The 22,363-nt window shown below is 39.7% G+C and overlaps 1 long non-coding RNA gene across 1 annotated transcript in view; it reads left to right on the forward strand.

The window, feature by feature from the left end:
* Positions 1–15,764: 15,764 nt before the first annotated feature.
* LOC142030051 (uncharacterized) overlaps positions 15,765–22,363 on the forward strand; it is a 46,760-nt gene continuing 40,161 nt past the window's right edge. Inside the window, exons 1-2 of the long non-coding RNA XR_012650078.1 lie at positions 15,765–15,875; positions 16,379–16,520. This is a non-coding gene — a long non-coding RNA (uncharacterized LOC142030051). The remainder of the gene's footprint in view (positions 15,876–16,378; positions 16,521–22,363) is intronic.

Raw genomic sequence — 22,363 nt, forward strand, 5'->3', positions numbered from 1 at the left:
AATATTAGCGAAGGGATTCTTCAAATTGCTTTTTGCAGGTACAGACCCAAATTAAGAAATTTAGGCTGAATGTGAAGTCAAAGGTGGTGCTTGAAATTGGATTGCATGAATCTCATGACTGTGCCTCAATCATAACATTTCCTCTTCCATGTTTGTTTATCTGTGAGGAAGACTGGAGCAGGATCCAGATGTAGAGAAACTACTTAAACCAAATGTGCTTAAAATATATTTAAGACTTCATGCATAAAGACTTAAATACAGTCAGTCTAGATATATCTAAGCTGTTTGTATGGTTTGCTGCTGTACCAGTTACAAAACTTGTTTGTCTATATTGTGTTTACCAGCTTGTCAGGGTAGTATAGTATGGTGTTTTGGAATATGATGAAATGTTTTCCAAATAACATGATATATAGTAACATTTTTATTTAGATCTTTAGGCGTTTGGCAGAAGAAAAAACTGTATTATGTGCTCTGATTTTTTTTTTTTTCTTCTTCTTCTCTTTCCTGGGATTAATTCTCAGCATGTCAGTTTTGCTTTTTGTCAAGTCTTTACAAAATGTGTTAGCAAGGAGCGTAAATTTGCATTTAGTCATCCTTGAGTAACATGGCCAGCAGCACACACTACAAGCTTAGCATGACCACTGCCTAGAAATAACTTGTGACGACAGAAAGTTTTTTGGTGTTGTGGTGGTTTGGTTTTTTTGGGGTTGGGTGTTCTTTTTTGTTGTTGGGTTTTTTTGTTTTTTGTTTTTAGTTGAGTTAGTATTTGCTGAGGTAAAATCATGTACAAAATAATTGCTGGTGAGCAGCTATGAAAATGGCTGTGAAAATGGCTGTGTGGGATCAGATCTACCTAGAGATAGTTGTCTTCTTTGTTTGTATGCTTATTGGCTTCTCAAAAAATTTGAATAGATGTAGTGGGGAAGACTTTCTTCCCCCAAAAGCTGTGCTGGCTCTGCAATGTATCACATTTATTGTCCTCCTGGTATTCATTATTATGTTTTTTTTTATCCCTTCGTTCAGAGTGGATGTCGGAACTACTGCTCTGTAGCTTCGGCCCAGTAGATCTCTCTACAATCTTTGCTAAGGTGCCACATTTACTGCTTTCTACTGCTCTAGAGACTAGACACTGTATTTAATTTTTCAGCTTCTTTCAGTTTCTTTAGAATTCTTAGGAAAACAGCATCTGATCTTCATGATATTTTTACTGGTCCTTTTGTAGATTTTGTTGCGTATTTTCTTTTGATGCTTGAAATGCATCCTTCAGCATGTGCTGTGTAAAGAAGGCTCCTGCTGTGTTTCCTTCACCAAAGGCAGAAGAATCTGTGATGATTGGTTTGTGCATGAAGCTATTCCAGCAAAAGTTGACCACTGTCACAAATGTGATGCTTATGGCTTGAACTGAATAAATTACCGCCAAAATTTATAGATAGTAACTCTGAACAGGAGTTGTGTTAGGGGTCAGTATAATATCAGTCATCTACAGAAAGTTTTAAGGTGCAGAACTGTTTGAAATTCCCTTTTGAAGTGATTAAACAGAGAAGACAAAATCTGACAACCTATGCTTTCTCTAAGAAGTCTAATGGAAAGAAGTTTATTGTAATAGAATATTTCTAGTATTTGGTGTGTCACTTCCCTTTAGGAATACAAAATATGGAATCTCCAGTATGGTGCAATCCTAAGATAACTTTAAACTACAGCTGCCTATGAATTAATTACTTCCTTTGGGGCAATAGTTAATCACTGGTGTGTTTGTTTTTTTCTGTCCACCTTCTGATTTTGATTCGTGAAAATGTGCGTTCAGTTCATTTCTGGCACAATTCTGAAGTGTTGAGAAGTCCTACCAACCTCTTTGCTTAGTCACGAGCAAATCGTAACATAAGCACTAAAATCAACCCTCTTAACTATGAAAAATCTATTTTAAAGCAAACTTCAAGAAATCAAATATTGTTGGTTTTGCCTGAAGAGCCTACTCTCCCTCCTTCTTTGTCTCTGTTCCCTCCCCACAGACAAGTGTTTTAGGAGATAGTATTTTATGACTAGAAATATGATACTCTTTATCTATGTGTTTCCATCACAAAGTGTTTGTCTTAGCACTGTTACATACAGTGTATTGGACAAAAAAAGGTGGAATTTACTAGCTTGCTTACTTGATTTTTTTTTCCTCAATTTTTTGTTGATGCATATAAAAATATAATTTTGTTTTGTTTGCATTCATGATAAATGCTCGTTAAACTAAATTGAGCTGCTTATTTCCTTGTTAGATAATCCAGCCACTCAAAGAAAATATTCTGGTTGAGGCCTTTAAATCTAAAACGAAAATAGAAAAAGAGACTTGTGCTGAAGCATAGTTAATTTTAAGAATTAAACAGGATTTTGTGGACGTGTATCACTGGATCACCTGATGTGGTGCTCTTCATATTGTTTCTTCATCCCATTTCAACTCTATGACAGCTGGAATTGCTGTGGGCATTTATTTATCAAATTCTGTCTTGAAAGCAGTAATTTATGAGTAAGGCAATACTATGTGTGAAAAGCCTAAGCAGTAATAACTTTTCTCCATTTTGATTGTGTACAATACATATAAAAGTCATAGATCAGCAAGGTATGCCCAGTGTATTGGTCAGTGACTCGTTACGTTGAAGAGTGTGGATGACAGGATTTGGTTCTGTATAGGTATTTTGGGGATCCTTTAGAAATGCAACTAGATAGCATTCAAAGCTGATGTTTTCTTCCTCTGACCCTCCAAAGAGGAGTGGGCTGGGGAGAGGTGGGGCTGCTGGACCAGTGACAGGGTACAAACTTTTTACTGCATCTTCATTTCAAGCTTGTTGGAGAGTGACTGAATATGAAGAAATTAGATTAGAGCAGTCCTTAACTAATTCAGATGCTGGTTTCTCTGCTGAAGCTGTTAATAGAGATGTTGACTTTGAGGGTGATTTTTGTCTTGTCAGAAGTATAACAAAGTGCGTCAGAAATGGGACCTTTTTAGAGTTTAGTTTCTTTTCTTCTATTTCATCACTGTGACCATAGCTAAACATTTGCCTGCCCTTTAAAGAAATTAATTACTCCCCATGTAAAATCCCCACTCCAATGCCTAGGACAGGCTGAACAGGCAGGCTCTTAACCTTCCTCCATTTGGCATTCAAGGAGAGGTGAGGTGGCTGGTGCAGAACATGCAGCTGCCCTGGGTTGCTTTCATCAGAAATAGTAACTTTCTCCTCTAAAATAAATCCTTTCTGTGTCTTGCAAGTTCTATATGAAAAAAAAAAACAACAAACCAACCATCTTCAAAAAGACTATGTTAAAAATGATGTTGTTGAAAATAATCCAGAGCCTAGAATTGGTATGTGGTATGTGACTAAAAAACACTTTGTAGATAACTTAACCTGTCAAGTATCTATACTTCATTACTACTGACATTGTGTTTCTGACTTGTAAATGAAAGGCTTCATCTCTTTGACTCAGTAAAGCTTTTAATCATATGATTACTTTTGTCCCTGTTCAACAAGGCATCTACAGAAATGTTGAAACCTCATGGAGGGGTCTCTGGGCTAGTCATCTCATCGTTTAGGGGTGCTGTGAGCCTTCCAGTCACAGGCCTGTGAATAGCAAGTAATCTGTGGCCCACATCTATGTGAGCAATGCCTTGGAAGATGGTGAGGACTGAGCTGGTGCCTGCTGGAGTGGCTGCATATGCTTCCTGCGTTCAGGGACATGTCTGGTGGTACTGCATGAAGGCTCCCGTGCAGACAGGCTTCTCTCTGCATGGCTTTCAATTTACCAATTAATTTTCAAAAATGCAACCACTGGAATATGCTGTGAGGCCCAAGTTGAATCCCAAGCATTAATGGTTGTGATGTTTGTGTCTGGCTGGGTGCAGCACTGATGGGTGTACCCCTCTCAGCTGTACCTGGCACCTGAGGGAGGGCACCCGTAGTGCCCTCTGTGTCTAACCAGCAAGAATTCCCTCTGCCTGGCAGTGCACTGACCTTCAAAAAGCAAATAAACCACAAAAGGTTTTTCTAGTTGTGACTTCAAGAAATATTTCCTGCTATAATCGGCAAAAAGAGCTAATTGGAAAGGTTGTTTCTAGTCTTCTAGTGTCTATAGTTAAAGCACAGGTTCCTCTGTGTGTCTATGAAGTGAGTTCAATTCCCATTTCCCCAATGGGACCGGAGTGTCGTTTTTTCCAGGTGGTGCCTGTTGCCATTCGCCATGTGGGCAGTGGATGGTGCTGTTGTTCCAAGTAATCTCATGCAGACCATGATGGTGCCCAAGATTTTCTCACTCTCTCTCAAATCGCTTGCTTAATGTATTTTTGTACTCTTTTCAGATTGCTTTCTCTGCTTTCCTCAACTAAAGCATGGGTCAGACAATTAAATTAAATATTTTTCAGAATCCTTTAATACAGTCTTGTTTTCAGTATAAAATCAGAGAGCACTGGTGTATGAGGAGTAATGAACAGTATTAGAAATAGGAGCTGGGTTTATGCACATGACATCTTTCTTAATGTTGAACATTCACCTTCTGCAATCTGGACATACACAATATCCACTATTCCTCCCCAGCCACAGTTATGAGAAGTTAGAAAATAATTTTTTTTTTAATCTCATGCATTTACAACTTGTGAGTTTAGTGGAACAGGTTTTGCTGTGCAGTATTATTTTATATACAGAGATTTCTAACTTCTAGTACCTGAATTACTACCATGTCTTAGTAAGCCTGTGGCATTCTTTCATATCTTTCAAGCAGCAGTGTAATTGCCCTGCACTGTCTAGAGAAACTGTAAGGCCGTGGAGGATCTGATATTTTAGAAAGTAACTGTGTAATTAGCAGGAAAAACTCATTACTCTCAGGGAGCAGAAATGAGTGGAAAGATGAGTTTTTGAATTTTTTTAAATTTCAACCAGTTGTGGTAACAGAGATGGCAATTGTACGATGTGATGACAAACTCCCAGAGCAGGAAATAGGAAGGATGCCATAAAACGCGGACTGATCTAGTCTGCTACTGTGAGAAAGCTTTGGTCTTTTTTTCTTATGGGCTTCTATTGTCTGAGGAATTGTATGCCTGATTTTTTTTCTAATCAGCTAGATCAGAGCTGCTGATCCATGTCCCAGCGTAACTTCTGGAGAGTTTTTGATGCACCGAGGAAAAGCATCTGTCTCTTAACAGAAGGAATAGTAAAATAAATATCCTCAGGTTTTTCTTCCATTTCTTAGCGGATGTTCTAGGTTCAAGGAGTTAAATGCTGTGTTATTCTGGGTATGCAAAAGTTTCAGCCCAGGTCCACGACAAATGGTATTTAGCATTTATCTTCCATTGATATCTATGGTAAGTGGGCTCCTAAATCCTCCTGGATCTAGAGCACATGCTAATAGAATTTAATGCATGGAATAGTCTAATAGTTTTAACTTTTTGGCTACTTCTAGTCTTAATTTCAATAGGTAGCAGTATGGTAGAACAAGGGGTCCCAGTCTTGGTCATTCTTTTACACACACCTATGAAGAGTGTTGTGACAGTGAGGTAACCTGGAGGAAGAAAAATAAAAAGCCAACCTGTGTAGATGGTTATTTCTGTGCATCTTGCAGTAAATGTACTTTCCTCTTATCCTTCCTGTTCTCAAAGCCTCCTTCAGTAATAACAGGATACAGGCTGCATATAATGAGGCCTAAAAGGCACAATAGTATCTCTGAAATCTAGTGGAAATGTCATTAGAGTCCTGCTCTATATTAGTTGCCAAGTATTCATCCCATCATATATTGTTTCACACTGACTGCTTTGTCTTTGTATATAGAAATATTAAAACAGTGAAGTTACTCTGTGGATGCCTCTAAAGCTTCATTAACTATGTTTTACCTTTTTATCTGTGCTTGCCCTTCTGGCATTTGATATTTACTTTCAAAAAACGGTTCTCTGATAAAGAGTTTGTAGAACCTAGCTGTGCTGGCACCACAAAGTGAATATGAATACTAAAAAAAAAAAAGGGGGGGGGGGGCATTAATTTTTAGTGTGTTTCAGCAGTGGTAGCTTAGAAGTAGAACTGACTGTACAGTGTTGCCATCCACTGCTGCTAACAAATAAACTCCGTAAGCCAGTGTTTAATCGCAGCTTACACTTTTATTGTATTCACCATCTCAATAGCACTGCTTGCATTATATGCAGACCCATATGCAGACTTCATTTGAAACAGTCTCTCTCAGGTTGTTTCTTACTAGACAGCCAAAATTTTCCATAACAGTGATACAGACATAGTTGACATGACTTGTGGAGAGAAGAATGAAGCTGGTTTGGTTTGATGGTTTTTGTTTGTTTGTTTGTTTGTTTTTTCCTAATCCCCCTCCTCCCCTCCCCTTTTTCCTCCTGCTTTATGTTAAAATTTCCAAACCTTTTATTGATCCTATTATCTTCAGGTAATCTAACTTGCTGCTTCATGAAGAGCGTATGCAGTGATTCTCCCATACAGCTGGCTATAAAACATCTGTTAACCTTAAGGATATAATATAACAGCCACCTTCTAATGCTATTTACAGTGAGAAAAATATACTGACATCCATCAAAGGCATCCTCTGGCTAGAGGAAACAGAAAATAGTCAAAATGATTGCTTAATTATTTAACCTGTTTACATAATGTTTTGTCTTGGCTCAGAACCCACTGTGTCACCTTCACTTAAGGCTGGTGTATCTTAATCTTTATTTATTTGAAGTCTCTTTCTCTCTCTCTGATTTATACTAGGCTCTTCTGTTACACAGAAGGATCCAAGCAGCCCTCCCAGCATGCATTGTTCAAGATAACACTGCATTTAAACAAAAGATAACTTGTCATGGTTTGCTTCACTCCATGTGCAGGTAGAGCCTTGGTGATGTTGTGGCCTGTAAGGTATATATGCTGCTTCAAGACCAAAAGGATGTAGGGACTGCCGCTGAGAAGAAAAATGACTGGTGGGGAAGAGAGATGAGAGAAGACTATGAACTGATAAATGACCAGGAGAAGAGGAGGAGTCATTATTTACTGTTCTCGTACTAGGAGAGCCAGGGGCCCCCAGCAACATTGCCGGTAGTAAGTTTAGAAACAAAATGGAAGGAAAAAAATTTCACATGACATGATTAAATTACAGAACTTGCTGTTACATGGTACTATGGAGACCATGACTATAAATGACACTTAAAACATAAAAAGACAAGTTAATGCAGATAAGTCCATTGGTATGTTTTAAACCAGATACAGTGTCTAGCTCACACTGTTTGCAGCTGCTTTTTCTGGGAGCTAGCAGAGAGCCCTGTACGTGTTCTGTTTCTGATGCTCTTTCATGACCATCGCTGTTAACCTGTTACTGGATTAAATGGCCCATCCTCTGACCTAGGTGGCAGGTTTTATTTTTTTCCCCCTTAACTCCTTGGCTAGCAGTTAGTTTGTCTCCCCCATGGCTGCCTGCTAAGTCACATGTTAAAAAAGCAAAATATTCCCATAATACTTTCTCCAAAGAAGAAAGTGCTGCATTTGTCAGGAGGTTGTTAATTAATGACCTCTTGGGAGTGACCTTGATGAATGCCTAGATGAGCTGAAGTGATTTAGTGGAGACAGCTGTCTGTCAAGTGTGTTGTAGATGGGCTGGCCCTGCTTTGGGGAGGGGAGAAAACAAGGCAATGTTTTTCAACCTATTTTAATTGAAGACTCACCTAGGCCTATTGGGGGGGAAATCAGTCAAAATGAAGGAAAGCTTTGAACATGCAACTGTTTCTCCTCCTGACCCCCTCCCATTTTATTCATTTGCATGGGGTATATATGTGTGTGTAGATGAATGAGACCTTTCTAAGAAGTGTTTGCAGGGGTTTGTTAGGCTGTATTCTGTAATTCTGTGAAATAATACTGACTGCTCAAGGGGCCTACCTCTTCTGCAGTGTGAAGGGGGACAATAAAAATCCAGTGGCCCATCTTTTGCAGTGCAAAGGTGGTGGTGGCAGGTACACGCATGTGTCAGTCTCACATGAGCACCTACAGTGTTTGGACACTGGCTTTTAACCCTTCAGTCCGTCTTTCCCTAAGCTCACTTGCAGGACTGAATGCAGCGTTGCAGTTTTCTTGCTGTTCACAAAATCCACTAACTGCAGTCTCACTACTAGTTTTTTCAAAACTATACTGAATGGAAAGAGGTAAGTAATGTGACTGCCTTCTCTGTTATTTCTTTTCTGGCTACAGCAGGAAACACCTCAGTTCTGAAGGAGTTTAGTTTTAAGCAGACTTCTGCCAGTTGTTAGTCTCAGAAACAACAGATGAGGAGGGGTATCTGACCCCACTGCCATCTCATCCAGGGCTTGCGCTGGTCTGGAGCAATGCCAAATACTGATGGACAAGTAAAGATTTGACATCAACAGAAGCAGGTCTGTCTCTTTCTTGTTTACACATTTCAGAATGCCCACAGCATTCAGTGCAGGATACTGCACTTGCCCAGCATCTAATGGGCTGGCCTATAACAACCACACTAGGGTATAAATGAACAGACTAAATTCTACTTACAACTGCTAATGGGAACAGCCACATTTATTTTTGACCACGTGCACACTGAAAGCTGTAACTGTTCTTTTCCAGCTGCATTCCCTTCTTTCCTCACAGGCTGCTTCCTCAAGGATGTATCTACTTTTGAAGGCCTGACAATTGAACAGTTTGGTTTTTGAACTCCCTTCTTTGAGTCTGTCAACTTGCCTCCCCCAGTAGCAGCCAGGGAAAGGTCAAATGGTCAGCGACATAGAGCTTTCAAAGCCTCCTGAGGCTTTGAAAAATAACTCCTTGTTATTTTTAAAATGAGAACGTTAAACTGATAGATGTGAGACTCAGAGTGTAAGAGGAGTAATATTCATGTAGACAGAAGTGTGTGCTTTCAGCATTGGTTTGGCTTTAGGGTATTTGCCATAGTCAGTACTGATAACACCTAAAGTTATCATTGCAGCAGATTGGTTTAATACAGTCAAGTTTATACATGACAATATCAAAGTGTGCTTTTTTTTTGTTCACATTATAACCACTGTTTTGAACATACAGTCTACATTTTCAATCTGAAATAGTAAGTGCTTAGAAAGGACTGAGACATAATTGTGTTGTAGAGCCCAGTCTTTCTCTGCTGGACTAATACAAGCTCTTGACAGTGGTTGTTCTCCAGTTGCAGTGCCCTGCTCCCTAAAATTTTGTTTTTGCTGTACAACACCTGTGCCCTGGAGCAATGGGTTTTGCTGTATGACATGATCAAGCTCAACAGATGTCTATTTCCCCAACAAGGTTCTGCAGACCAGGACTCCCCTAGTATCTCTTGGTAGATGTTTTGAATGTCATGTCTGTTCCCAGCGGATTGGGAAACCAGCCTTTTCAAAGGGCAGGATCTACTCCAGTTCCCCACAGACTCAGTGGCCGATAGCTGCCTGGCAACACCGTGGCCCTGGCAAGGAAGAGGCAGGAAGGGACTGCCTGCCTGAGTCTGTTGGGCCAGTGGCTACTGGCACTGCCTCGCACAGGAGGGCAGTGCACAGGCTTGTATCTGTTACCTTAAATTTCTGAGAATCTTGTGTATGTTGATTGCAACACTTCAGAAGCTTTTACAAAACCTGTATTTACACTATCTGGCTTGTAGTCCTTGTGGATTCAAGCACACAAGAAGAACATTGGAAGACTTGGGATGTGGTTTAGACTTTAAGACACCTTTTTACAGAGTCCCATATTGGAAAGAGTAGTTAGGCTGCGACATACATTAAAGGTACAGGATTAAAAACTTGTTTGGTCAGAGTCCTCTGGTACAGAGGCTCTGGGCATTCCATGGTTGAGTGCAACTGTAAGTGACTGACAAACTCTACACAGGGAGATTGGAGCCTGGGCTGCAAATTGTTACATTTATTCTGTTTGAAAAGGTCTGGATGTTCTTTTCCATGGGATCTGTAATCTCTGCATTCCCTGAGTGCAAGTGTAGCTGGCTTTCACAGTAATGATGGAAAAAGCAAGCTTGAAAATAGGTGGCTTGCCTGCTAATTTGCTGTTTGGAAGTTCTTTTGTTCTTTGCTCCTCTGATAATAGCAAAGTCTAAGTAGACCTTGTCTGAGGATTCAAAATTACCCTTTGTTCATAAAAGGATCTTTGAGCAGGCTTAACTGCACACCTCTTTCACCTAAAATTTCCTGGAAGGTTGTGAGGTTTTGTATATAAAAAGAATGTCAATTGCAATGCTGTTGGTGTTCGGGCCACTGTTAGTGGGAAGTTGAATGACCAGAGCAATATATAGCAAAGGATTATCCCTCTCTAAATTCTGGAGGTATGATTTGACTTTGGCCTTAGGTCAAAGCAATTTAGGGTATTCAGGGTATTGTGCTACCCTGAAGTTATCCTGGGAAACACTGACTTGGTGACATTTCATTCCTTCCCTGATGTCTCTTTGCTCCAAGGAGGGATGTGATCATTTGTTGCTGGCTTGCACAGGGAACTGGGATGGATGAGGAGAGGTGGTTTTGATTCCATAAACATGCTGTCAGTCCTGGAGAAAGCAGTGTGGCAAAGTGGTTACAGGGAGAGAGCCATCATTAGGGTTAAATTGTGTCAAGCCACAACCGCTAAAAGCTGTAATATGGGCAAGTTTCTTGAGAACAGGGTGATGGGAACAATCAAGACTTTATGGCACTTTTTGATTGCCTTTCATTCTCGTTTGATCCTCAGATAATGAAAACCTTGCAGAACACCATGGCTGGCCTGAAAAAACTTATGGTATCAGACTGAGTGAGCTTATTTTTGTACTGATCTTTTTCTAGTAAGAGTTACACTAACACAGTGTATGTTGTAGAAACTAATGGAAGGCAACAGGGAGAAATAACATCCATTCTGAATTGTCAATCATTCAGAAAAGTACTAGTTTATTGTTGTGGTTTAGTACTTACAGAGCAGAACCTAAAGTAGCCTTTTGCAAGAAGAGCCTGTAGGTAGCCTAAGCAGCATAGGTGCGATTCATTATTTTTTGTTGCTCTGGCCAGGGTTCTGTGGCTGTCCTGTGACCTTGCCGCTTCAGAAACCAAAATGATTGGATAGGGAGTGCTAAAAGTCTGGGAGATGTTTGCGTGAAAATTGTGACTTTTAGTGCAAGCAGAAAAATAGTTGATGTAAATGAGACATGATCATATCTAAACCTCAGGCTGACTTTGGATTTCTAAATCCAAGTAGGTAATGATTTTAAGAATTAGTGAAATAAAGGACTGACTGGGATCCTGGTAGGTTTGAAAGAGTAATAACTGCACGTTTGAATTGCAGCCTGATCCTGTGCTGATTCAGTCCTGTGTTTATTGGTGGAAAATCCACCAGCAATCCTGGCCATTATCCTGCAGCAAACTGATGTAAATGTAAGAGTCTTCTTTAACCTTCTGTATTTCCTTCTGAAGAAGTGGCTATCTGCATCTTGATCCTTTCCTCCAAAGTTATGCTTTCTCTTTTGCTAGTTGGGGTTTGGCATTGATTGTGTTTCCTAAGAAGAAACACACAATTGTTTGAACAGGTACAGTTTAAAGACGTGAAGACAAAGAATGTTTTATTGGTAACATTGTGTATAATTAACAGAACAGTTAATTGAATAGCTCTAGTCATAATTGCTTTAGAGAGGTACTGCCTTTAGAACCTTTAGAACATGATGTCACAGAAGAGAATATTTTAAGTTACAGTTAGCCAAGTTGAGCAAATGTTAGTTATTCTTAGGCAGATGCAGAAAAAAGTAAATACTGAAAATCTACAATGAAGCTGCTTAAATGCTTAATATTTGGTTTTGGGCATGCCCAGAAGTGCACCACTCCTGCCATAGCTCAGTCAGCTCTCCCAAATGGAATTTGCAACAAAGATGTTTAGATGTTTCTTTATCCATCTGCATAACCTATGAGACAGCCTTTCACAAATGAAAATTGAATTTTGTCATTTTTGTAGTTGCGATAATGGAAGCAAAAGCCTAAGTATCTTGTCCAAGTTCAACACAGCAAGTCAGTGATAGTTTCTCCCTTTCTGGCATCGTGGTTATTAAACAAACAAAATGCTCAGAATGCTACAGAAATGTTAATTGATGACTCATGGGATGGCAATATTGTGTGTGAATTGCTAATGGTCATGTGTCGTGTGGGAACTCTGATTGGAAGTATGGAAGATGTAAACTTTTGTCATCTTATCTGTCATTTTAATGGCAATACTGTTATGCATAGATGAGAAAAAACTACTGAGCTGGAAAATACACTGAACTGATACTTTTTCTGCATGAAGTCTTATTCAGCTGTTGACTTGCTTTTGATATCGGTTCATCTGGCTTTATTGTGATATGTAATTTAGTTGCTTCTGTGTAATATACTTAATAGAACTTGATAAAGCTAAATGGATATTCTACTTTATGGATCTCTGCTGTGTACAACTGGAGAGAGAACTTAGTTAAGTGTTGAATGAACTCATAAATGCCCCAACAGCAAATTCTGTAAATGCTTATCTTTTGTCATGTTTTTCCCAGCAGAGCAGCGGGGGGGGGGGTCTTGAAAATAGGGCACTAACATAAAGACAGTTTCCTTAGAAAATTGCTGATTGGTGGAAGTCACTCTGTGCTAAATGTGGAAAAACAGCACAAAGGCAGAGAAGAGCTTGCTTTATCTATCTCTGACAGAGATCTGCACCACTGGCGTCAGTACCACTGCCCGCACAGAGGATGAAAGTTCTCCTTGGTTTTGATATTGATGGTGAGCTCTGAAGCTGTGAAGACAGATAGATGGAAGTGCTCCAACAAGAAATCATGTACCTTAAGTTATTCCGGCTTCAGAACTTGCCAGAATATCTTTCAGGAGCTTTCAATAGCACATTGATAGCTAGAAATCAGACCTTAACATGTTCTGCCTCATGTAGTTATTGGCATCAGAGCACTGAACAGCCAGACAAAATGTTCTCGAATATGATGATGACTTTTAAAATCTGTGAGAATCTGTGCCTATCTACAACAGCAACTTCCTCACAGTAATTGAGAGCAGAAATTTAGCCTGCAGCAACTGCAGTTCCTCATGACTTCACTGTTATTGGGGTCCCTCAGGCTAATTCACATTTAAATAATCACATGAAATACAAAGGTGGCTTTTCTTGAAAAGATAAATGCAGATAATCAACAGGCCATTCCTGGCTGAAGGATGAATTAAATTTCTTTTCTATGACTTCTAATATGCAGTCACAATTTATATTTTAAAGAGATTTAGGATGTAATGCAGCGTTCTTTTTCAAATATATGACTATTTCCAGGACTTGCAGAGAAGAAAGAGGGAAGGAAATGAGAGAAGAGATGGGAAGTCATGAGAACAGTGAAAGAGGAGACCTGGAACATGTTAACTTTTGTATTGGACTGGCAGTCATGTATCAAGGAGTATCAGGCACATCTGTTGTCGGGGGGAGTGTGACCACTCTGTCACCAGGTACTTCCAGGTTAATCAGCCTGACCACCATATCCTGAAGCCAGAAAAATGAGGTACCAGTACAGGATACACTGTAGCATGCCCCAGAAGGGCTGTAAGGAGAGGAGTAGGCAGCATCAGGACCTGGTGCTGGTAAATATGACCCATGTGAGAAGGGCACATGCAGCAATCTCTCACTTGGTTTATGTAGCAGAGGGAACGAAGCAAGAAAGGTGACACCCTTGGCAGGCTATTGAGTGGCCAGGAAGAGGGAAGTGTCAAGGAAGAGCTCTGCCTTCCAAAAGCAGAGCTGAGAAAGCAAGCCAGGAAGGAAAGGGACTCACCGTTACAATGCCGTATTACTTTATGGCAGTCTCATGCTCACAATGTATTTCCAATGTCAGCACTGAACAAGACAGCTGCTTTATTTTGAGAGGAATGGAGAAAAGTTTTCTGGGCAGAAGACAAAAAAATTAATGCATGCATTTACATAATGGTCTGAAAAAAAGTGGTTGAATAACGAGTCAAAATTGTCTTTTTTGTTTTGATGATTGTAATGTGTTTGCCACTCTAGTAATCTCTGTGAGTTACAGTGAAATACATGAAGCTGTATGGTGGTACCACAAAAGACTTATATTCTTTAGTTTACAGCCATCTGGAACTTTGAAAAAGAAATAATTTAAGGGGTCACAGATATTTAGCCTGCTCTGTGAAAGTCGGCTCAATAAATAAGTACGCAGAAAAATGTGAGGGAGACTTCAGTGGAGATTAAGAAAAAGCGATATTGTTTTGAATGAAGAATGTTAAAAAAATGTTAGTGTTAGAAAATGTTTTTTCTAGATTGTTATATAAAAACACTTAGAAAATGAAACGCTAACATGCTGGTACAATGCATAATAAGTAAGATTAAATTAGATTTTATGATTAAATTTACATGAATTAATACAGTGTATATTAAGAAAGTCCTTGGAGAAATCAAAGACTGAAGTTTTCCTTCATAATGTTAAAAAAAAAAAAAAAAGAAAAGAAAAAAAAGACAGAACATGGTACCCTTGGGCTATTTAATTTCCTCTGTATACCAAGGTTTGGGAAAAGGCCTTTTTTTTCTTGCAATTTTTTAGTCTGTCTTAATTTATATTCCTTAAAAAAAATTTTTTTGGGGGGGGGGGCACTGGGGGGTGTTGTTTTTCTCGTTCCAGAATTTGAGGCAAATGGAAGTCTCATGGGAATAAAAACAAAAGGCTGAAGAAATATTTGTTGCTGGCTCAAATTAGTCTGAACCGGAATTTAACTGGTAAATTAGTCACTCAGTAGACAAGAGCAAATTAGTTTGTTAGTTTGGATATATCTGAACAGATGATTCTTAGATTTCTTGGCCTGATTTTACGGTAAGCTTAGCAGAGTCAATTAATTGTTATCGTTTATTGAGGAGTGAGCTCACGATCTCTGTAAGAGAAGGCTTGAAGCAATTATTTTGCACAGTAAAAACTTGCTTGCAGTAATGGCATAAATGTAAAATGACTTTATGATCTTTAGCAGAGTTATTGAATGCCAGCTGATTCGCAAGACTACAATTTAACAATCCAAAAGGCTGAAAACGGAATAATTAAACAGAAAGGCTATGAGAAAATGCATGTACAATTGCTTGAGTCATGTCTTATCACTGAAGGTAAGCTGATTTGAATCTTGGAGCTAATTGGCACTCAATTGCTCTGCGCCCTGCAGGGTACCTCAATGACGTTATGCTGTGTCAGTAGTCACTGTAACAATGGATCAATGGGTAAATCTGAAGTCTTATTTGACAGAGAGGTCTGCGGCGTGCCTTTGCTGTGCAGGAAGGATGAGTTCCTATATTAAACAGTGAAATCTATTGATTCACTTAATGGATCTGATGAGTTTGAGCTAAGTTCACAAAGCAACCCAAGTGATGAGGATCGTATTCAAATCTGCAAGGCTCCTATGCATCTACATGTGGGGAAGGTCAGTATGTGATCCACACCTGACAGCCTGCTGAACAGGAGCTGGCTAACTGGTGGTAGGGAATACTGAAGAGAGGGGGTGTATCTGAAATCTTGCAGTGTTAGGAGTCTTTGGCCCCTGAATTTGGACTGGAGCCTGATGGTTTTTGAGAAAAGATTGAAATGCATTACTTGGAACCCTCTCTTCCAAGTGGGGACTCAAGTCACTGTTTTGTTGAAAACCAGACAAATCCCTGTTTTAAAGAAGATTTCACATTTATATGACCTTGAAGTAGTTAAAATTTTGTGCAGCAGAGGGAAAACCTTTACTCAGTTTCTTCTTTGTGCAGATGTATTTGTGTTTGTAAAGTCTTGAACCCAAAAGCATCTCTCTTCTCAACAGCAGTGAAGTGGATCTCACTCTTTGATTCATATGAGATTTTCTTGTTTACTGTGGAAAGCTGTATGTAGAAGCAGAAAATGGTCTCCTGCAGGTAAACTGGAGCTAATAGCTTTCTAGACCTATTGCATTTTGCCATTGTATCCTGTAAAATACTGTTGTCTGGACACAACATCAGAAGCACTTTAGATTTCTGGAGCTTTAAAAGGAAAGGCACAGTAAATGCCTCTTACCTGGGTTCCTTGCTTCTCTAATACAATCTGCTTTTCAGTTACTTTTTCAGTGATTTGGATTGTGGACACCTGTTCAATGAATTAGTTTCTCATGGAGAAGCAGGAACATTGAAGATTCTCTTAGGTGTCTTGTTTAAAATACCATTCCTGTGTGCAGTACGGACCATTAAAAAAAAAAATCAGCAAAAGCTGCATACTAGCCTAGCATACAGTTTGTGCTGATTTAACCCTCCTGATAATAACAAGGGACCTGTTCTGCTGAAAGATTGTATGTGTATTGCAGTGCTATTGTTTTTTCTTATTCTACTGAGCAAAATTCTTTCTGAAGGTTTTTTTTTTTCTTTTCTGTTTTATAAAATATTAGGCATTTACCAAGACATAGGAAGACGTAAAGGAAGTTGACATGTGAGGAGACAAAGCAGCAGATACGCATGGACTAAATCCATGTTCTCCTGCCCAATTTTTTTTCTTGGACTCCTTTGATACCTCTCAGGTACACCTCTCAGGTATACTCTTTACCCTCTTTGTCTTACATCTTACCTCAGTGTTGCAGCCAACCTGCTCTGCCAATCCTTTTATGCCTGTTTTTCATTCAGGGTGAAGCCCTTAGGCAGGGAGACAGGAATGTTGTAAAATGTTTAATGGCAGAGCCCCAGCTATACTGCCCCACAAACACCACGCACGTCATTTCAGGGCACAGCAAGGTTTGGCATGCAGTCAGCTGCCCCTGGTGTTTGCGGTGGCTGCAGCTGCCTTCTGCACAGTGGAGAGGAGATGGCATATTACCTTCCCATTTCAAACAGAATCTCTTGCTTTGCCCGTTTATTCACTGCTGTAAGGCTTCATGCAGCCGTTGTGGATTCATTGCTTTTTTAAAATTTGCTCTCTTCAGCTAGATATCAACAAAACTCTGTGGAGTTTCCAGTCTTCCTCTTTGGTGTCCATCCTATATGTAGGTACATGGCTTTAATTCTTAAAGATCTAATATACTCTTCCTTTCTCACATGCCCAATTCCCCCTGTGGGAAGAATGGCGTAGGCACCGTGGGCCATGTGCTGATCAGCTGAATTTCAATGTCTCCTGTATGTAGGGAAGGTTAATTTTCATTCCTCTATCGCAGGCTTCTTGCACTGTCCTCTGAATCACCTGCTACTCATTTGGTAAGACAAAATAGACACAAATAACAAGGTATTCCATAAACAGTAGACTGAAATCAAGTTTCCTGTGAACTTGTACTGTTGTCCCTAGAACAAACCCTAGCTCTGTGTATTCCTGATGGCTGCACCACTATCTCCACGATATCTTATGTTCTCCTTCGTACTATAATGGTACCTCTGATGTCTTCCATCTACTAGCTGGGCAAGGGGCATCATGTGCTCTGGTTCCTTCCATCTGTGTGACCACTTAGTGTGTATGAATGTTTGTATATATTTTGAAACATTTAGAAATATGTAGAGTCTTTGAGACCTCTGTCTATCAAATCTATCTGATGTTGACTCGGTTGTTTCAAAAGTTATTGCAGGTTTGGGAGAAGGTGGCAAGGAACAAATGATGTTGCATTGCATGGTTTATCACTAAATATTTTTTTTGTTCTTATGGCTAGTCAGAATTTTCTTTGCTGCAGCTTGTGCCCATTTGTATTAATCTCTGCTTTTAAATCTCTTTTACTCCAAAATCAATGATTACATCTGTCTTCTGTTAAACAGTATGCAAAAATCTTCCCTGTTATGGGTTTAGGCATGTCCACAACGCACAGGCTCAGTGGAAACCCTAGGACATGACATCTTCACATGAGTCTTGTAGTTTTCTTTGATGGTTTCTGTAGCCTTTGCCCTGCTCTTCTGCCTTGCTTGTGTCAAGCCCATCGCGTATTGCACCCATACCTAAAATCATATGGCGTAAGGCAGAAGACAGTGGTTTGGGGCTATTTTCCTCTCCCATTGCTGCCCCTTAAGCCAGCCAGGCTGTGATGGTAGCTGGCAGCACCCCTGTGCAAGCTGGCCACCCACGCTCTGCTCATGCCTTTACCTGCACAGAGCAATGAGCAGCCTGACCAGTTATCTGCTTCCGTACATCTGCTGTGAAAAGTACAGATTTTCCCTTGTCCTCCTCTCCCTTGCGCAGGCTTCGTGTAGAAGCTGTTTCAGTTTTGCACAAAAATAACATTGACTTGAGTCCTGCACTTCTGATTGTATGTGTTTCTTTGGTTCTTAATCAGCAAAACCTTATATACCTGTTTTATTGTTTTCCCTGGCATTTATATTCTGGTGCATAATTTTAAGGAAAGATGATCTGGAAGTTGTTTATTCAAGTAAAGCAATTTTCTGGAGAGCACATTCTGTTACACTTGCTAGCTTACTGAAAATGTCATCCCAGCTGGTGTGAAAGTACTGTGGCTTCAACATCCTATTGCTGTTTTAGATGCTTGCTGTATCCTGTACTTTTCTAATATGAAAAGAAGAGACTCTCGGATCTGTGGCAGGTCTCTGTTTTTTATAAAACTTAAAATAAGACTGCAGTAAATTATTTAGTGGCTTGATCATTTGTGTCTGTGTGCTGAGTTTGTTTTTTGTTTGTTTGTTAAAGCGAGGATATTTCCTGAGACTTTAGAAAGCTGTGATCAAATATTCAAAGACAACTGGTTTGCCAGCACTACAGAAGGAAAGGAAAATGGCTCTACTGTTTAAAATTAGCCCCTGGAGTTTGCATCAGAGCAGTCCTGAACTTGTTCTGTAATTCAATAAATGACTTGTATGTTTCAGTTACGTCCAGTAGTATTCTGAGTAAAACTATGTCTCTAAAGAAGAGCAGGATATTGGAAACAGAAAGACATCTGTAGGTATCAGGGAACCATTGGTTTATGAAAGGATAAATGATGCCAGCATGCTGTGTTCCGTGAGGTGGGCTTCAGGAGACTGAGCTTTCCCACATGTAAATACCTGGGGTCTGGCAAAATGGCCTTTTTAGCTCCTGTCTGCTCTTGGGGACACTGACTGCATTGCTATTACCGTGTTAGCCTGCATGGTCTCTATTTAATCTTGCAGGGATTGAGGAAGTGGGAGAAAGTGACTTGTAGAGAGAAATGGGGTATTTGGAGGTGTTAAGAACAAGTGAAGGTTTGACTGAAAGCAGTCAAAATTAAGAAATAATTTGTATTAGAAATCGTATTGTACTACAGAGGTCTAGTATAGCAATTCTCAAATACTGTCTACCTTAGAGAAAGCAGTGTAGACCAGTAGCGATGAAATAATGTGTTGTGAAGAACTGTCATCACTATATACATTTTGGGAAATCATATTCTGGCTGAGATCCCTTTCCCAATGAGACCAGCATGGTGGAGATTCATGGTCTAATGAGAACAAAGTCAAAGGGTTGCTTATGAGATTGCTTGATTGAAAACACTCCAAGGCTAAAACTTTGCAAAATAGGATGAGACTTGGGCTCTTGAGATATCAACCTAGTGGAAAGTCTGAACACAGGAATATTTTGAGTGTTCATTACTCTTTAAAGGCACTGGCAGTGGAACATAGAATTAGAAGCCAAACTTCAGGCTCATGTATATAAGTTCTTATGCCTTCAAGAGACAATTACAAGGTGGAAAAAATAGACATCAGCTTTATTGCTTAAACATCTTTCCAGGATTTTTCATACTGTTTTCCTGAAAATACCTGTCAGAGCAACATTCAAAATCGTAATGATTGTGCAAATCGCTCATCCCCTGGGTGTGATTTAAGGCGCAAACATTTTGCATAGTCAACAACGTTTTTGCCTTACCCTGTGGCTCTAATTATCTGCTGTGATGCATAATGTAGCAAAAGTGCTTTGGTGAAAAGCAGTGTTTCCATTTTGTACTGGCTTACATGAAAAAAACCAAACCAGTTCCAAGCTTCTCTGCAACAAGATTTCAGTAGCAAGGCTTCTCTCTGCATATTGTATGAATTGCTGGCCTAGAAGAAAGGATTTAGTTCTGTCAAGTTTTTTACTAAGAATTTGCTGAAGTTAAAGACAAATGGAATAAAACTGAGAAACTCAAGTATGAATTCACAGAGATGGCTTTTAATAGACTGGGTATTAGAATTGGTAATTGAAGGGCTAATTACATGCATTTTAATCATTATCATAAGGAAGTACTTTGAAGTGTTTTAAATTAATGTTTTAAAAAATAGCGCTTTTTTAAAAAAAGATCATAGAAGCAATCATTCCCTGCTGAATTACATGTTTTGGGAGTATGGTTTTACATTTCTCTAATATCCTGTCGGTGTAGGACTCTTACTTTGGTGCACCTAGAGACCTGTGTTTTACAAGTACATCAGAACACAGCTTTGTCGCGGAGCAGGTTGCGTGCAGTGTTTGATAAGACTAGTTTTGCATGAATGTGGTTTTGGCAACTTGTTGCCATGCCATCCAAAACAGCTGTCTACTCTGGAATTGCCTGGTATGGCCATAGCCCTGTTTGTTAGCTACTTTGTCATGATCTACAAATCCTTTAATCTGCTGTTTTGCCCTTCCTCTAGCAGCCTGCTCAGAGATCAGGGCAGGTGGTGGCTGGGGATTAGGTGACCTTTGGTGCTCTGCTTAGCATTACACTGCAGTATCCAGAGTCTAATATGTAAACTTCAGAAAAGCTCTGCATATGATAAACATAAAAGCTGGACAGTAAGATGTTATCCTATGTAACTATCTGCAGTATTTTTTACTTTCATTCTGGCTCTTGAAACCTGGGCTGCAATCCATTTATAAGAACAATAGGAAAATGCAAGTTTTTCTCCAGCCTTTGGAAAGTGAAGTGCAACACACTCAGGATCTGGGTGGAAAGGCTCTGCAGAGGGAGCCGAGAGATCTCTGCTTCTCAAGTGGAAGTGCAGCCTCTTGAATTACAGAAAAAAACCAGCTTTTCTCACATGCTGTGTTCTGCTGTGCTGTGATAATTGCTTCTAGTAACTGTGCTAGCTAGTGTGCTGGGTGCAGTGCTGGTGCGCTGGGATATGCTCTAGGAACAAAAAGCCAGTTCTGCTTTTAATTAGGCTCTCAAAGTCGTACTGGTAGTAGTGTGATGGAGAACTGTGAGACTGTCATATGTGATTGACAGGAAGGTCATGGGCTCTACATGACTGGAGATTTTTTAAGAATAGGTTAGAATATATCAGAAATGAGAAATTTTAGCTGGTCCTGCCCTGAAGCTGGGGAATGGACTAGCTGGCTTCATAAACTCTTTTCCAGGATTATTTTCATAATCTCTGAATTCAGTGATTGCAATAAATGACTGATATATCTGTGCATAATAATCAGTGTGTCCCAAGAACGAATAAACTGTGTAACACACAGAGGAAAGGTATAAGTATAAACAAGTTTATTTTCCCTACTGTTATCATGCTGCAGGGAGGGTGATTTTTTTTTTTCTTTCTGTTTTTATATGTCTAAAGGCATTTCATCATGTTTAGCAGTTACTTCAGACTCCCTGCTGTCCTAGGGAGCTGGAGAAAGAATTGAGCTTACTCTCCTTAGCTGTTCTGCTCTTTCAAGAAAATATCTGTGATTTTCAGACCAGATAAATACAGGCTCCTCAAGACCTCTGAGGCTTTCTGAATTCAGATGGGGGGATTTTTTTTAGTGAAAAGAAATGATGAAGTACTTTGTAGACTAGGGAGCAGCTTGCTGCTGTGTCATGGGGTCAGAACACTGATACTCAAAGGCACAATGTCCTCTTTCCCTCAGCAGAGTAAGAGCTGTCCAGGCCGTAGGCTTTTGCAACCAACATGCAGAAAGGGAACATCAGATCATAAGCACACATGGCAGCAGTAAGATCATAAAAATTGTAGTACTGGTGGGAACGGGAACCAAGTTCAAGCTGCGTGGGGTTAGATTAAAGTAACTTCGTCATGAAGACCAGTCATGGAGTCTGACATGTGTGACGTGTCTGACATAAGTGTCCCATTGGTCATTGCTATTTTGGAGTGGATGTGTGTTCTGAGTGTGCTCTTGGTTTTGAGGAACTGGGGGGGGGGGCAGATAAGGAATCTTCTAGTATCTATTCACATGTGCTTAAGTTGCAATGTGATGTACAATATTCAGCATTTCCTTTTGTGTTGGGATCTTCTTATCCTACTTTGCTATCTCAATGTGTTAGAAGAAACTTGAGGAACTTGAGGTGAAAGACATTGTCTTAGCAAGAAGTACTCCACTTTTTTTTTTTATAATGAGACTGTTAAAAAGAATTGTTTCCTTTTGGTTGAAGACTCATTGAAATAAAAAAATCTACTTCTGATACTGAGAATATGAAACTTTTGGCTAGTTGATTTACTGCTTAGTGATAAGAGATGTGTATATGCTTCTGGCTCTGGGGGGGATT

This window comes from Buteo buteo, chromosome 1, assembly GCF_964188355.1.
Source record: "Buteo buteo chromosome 1, bButBut1.hap1.1, whole genome shotgun sequence".
NCBI classification, from domain to species: Eukaryota; Metazoa; Chordata; class Aves; order Accipitriformes; family Accipitridae; genus Buteo; species Buteo buteo.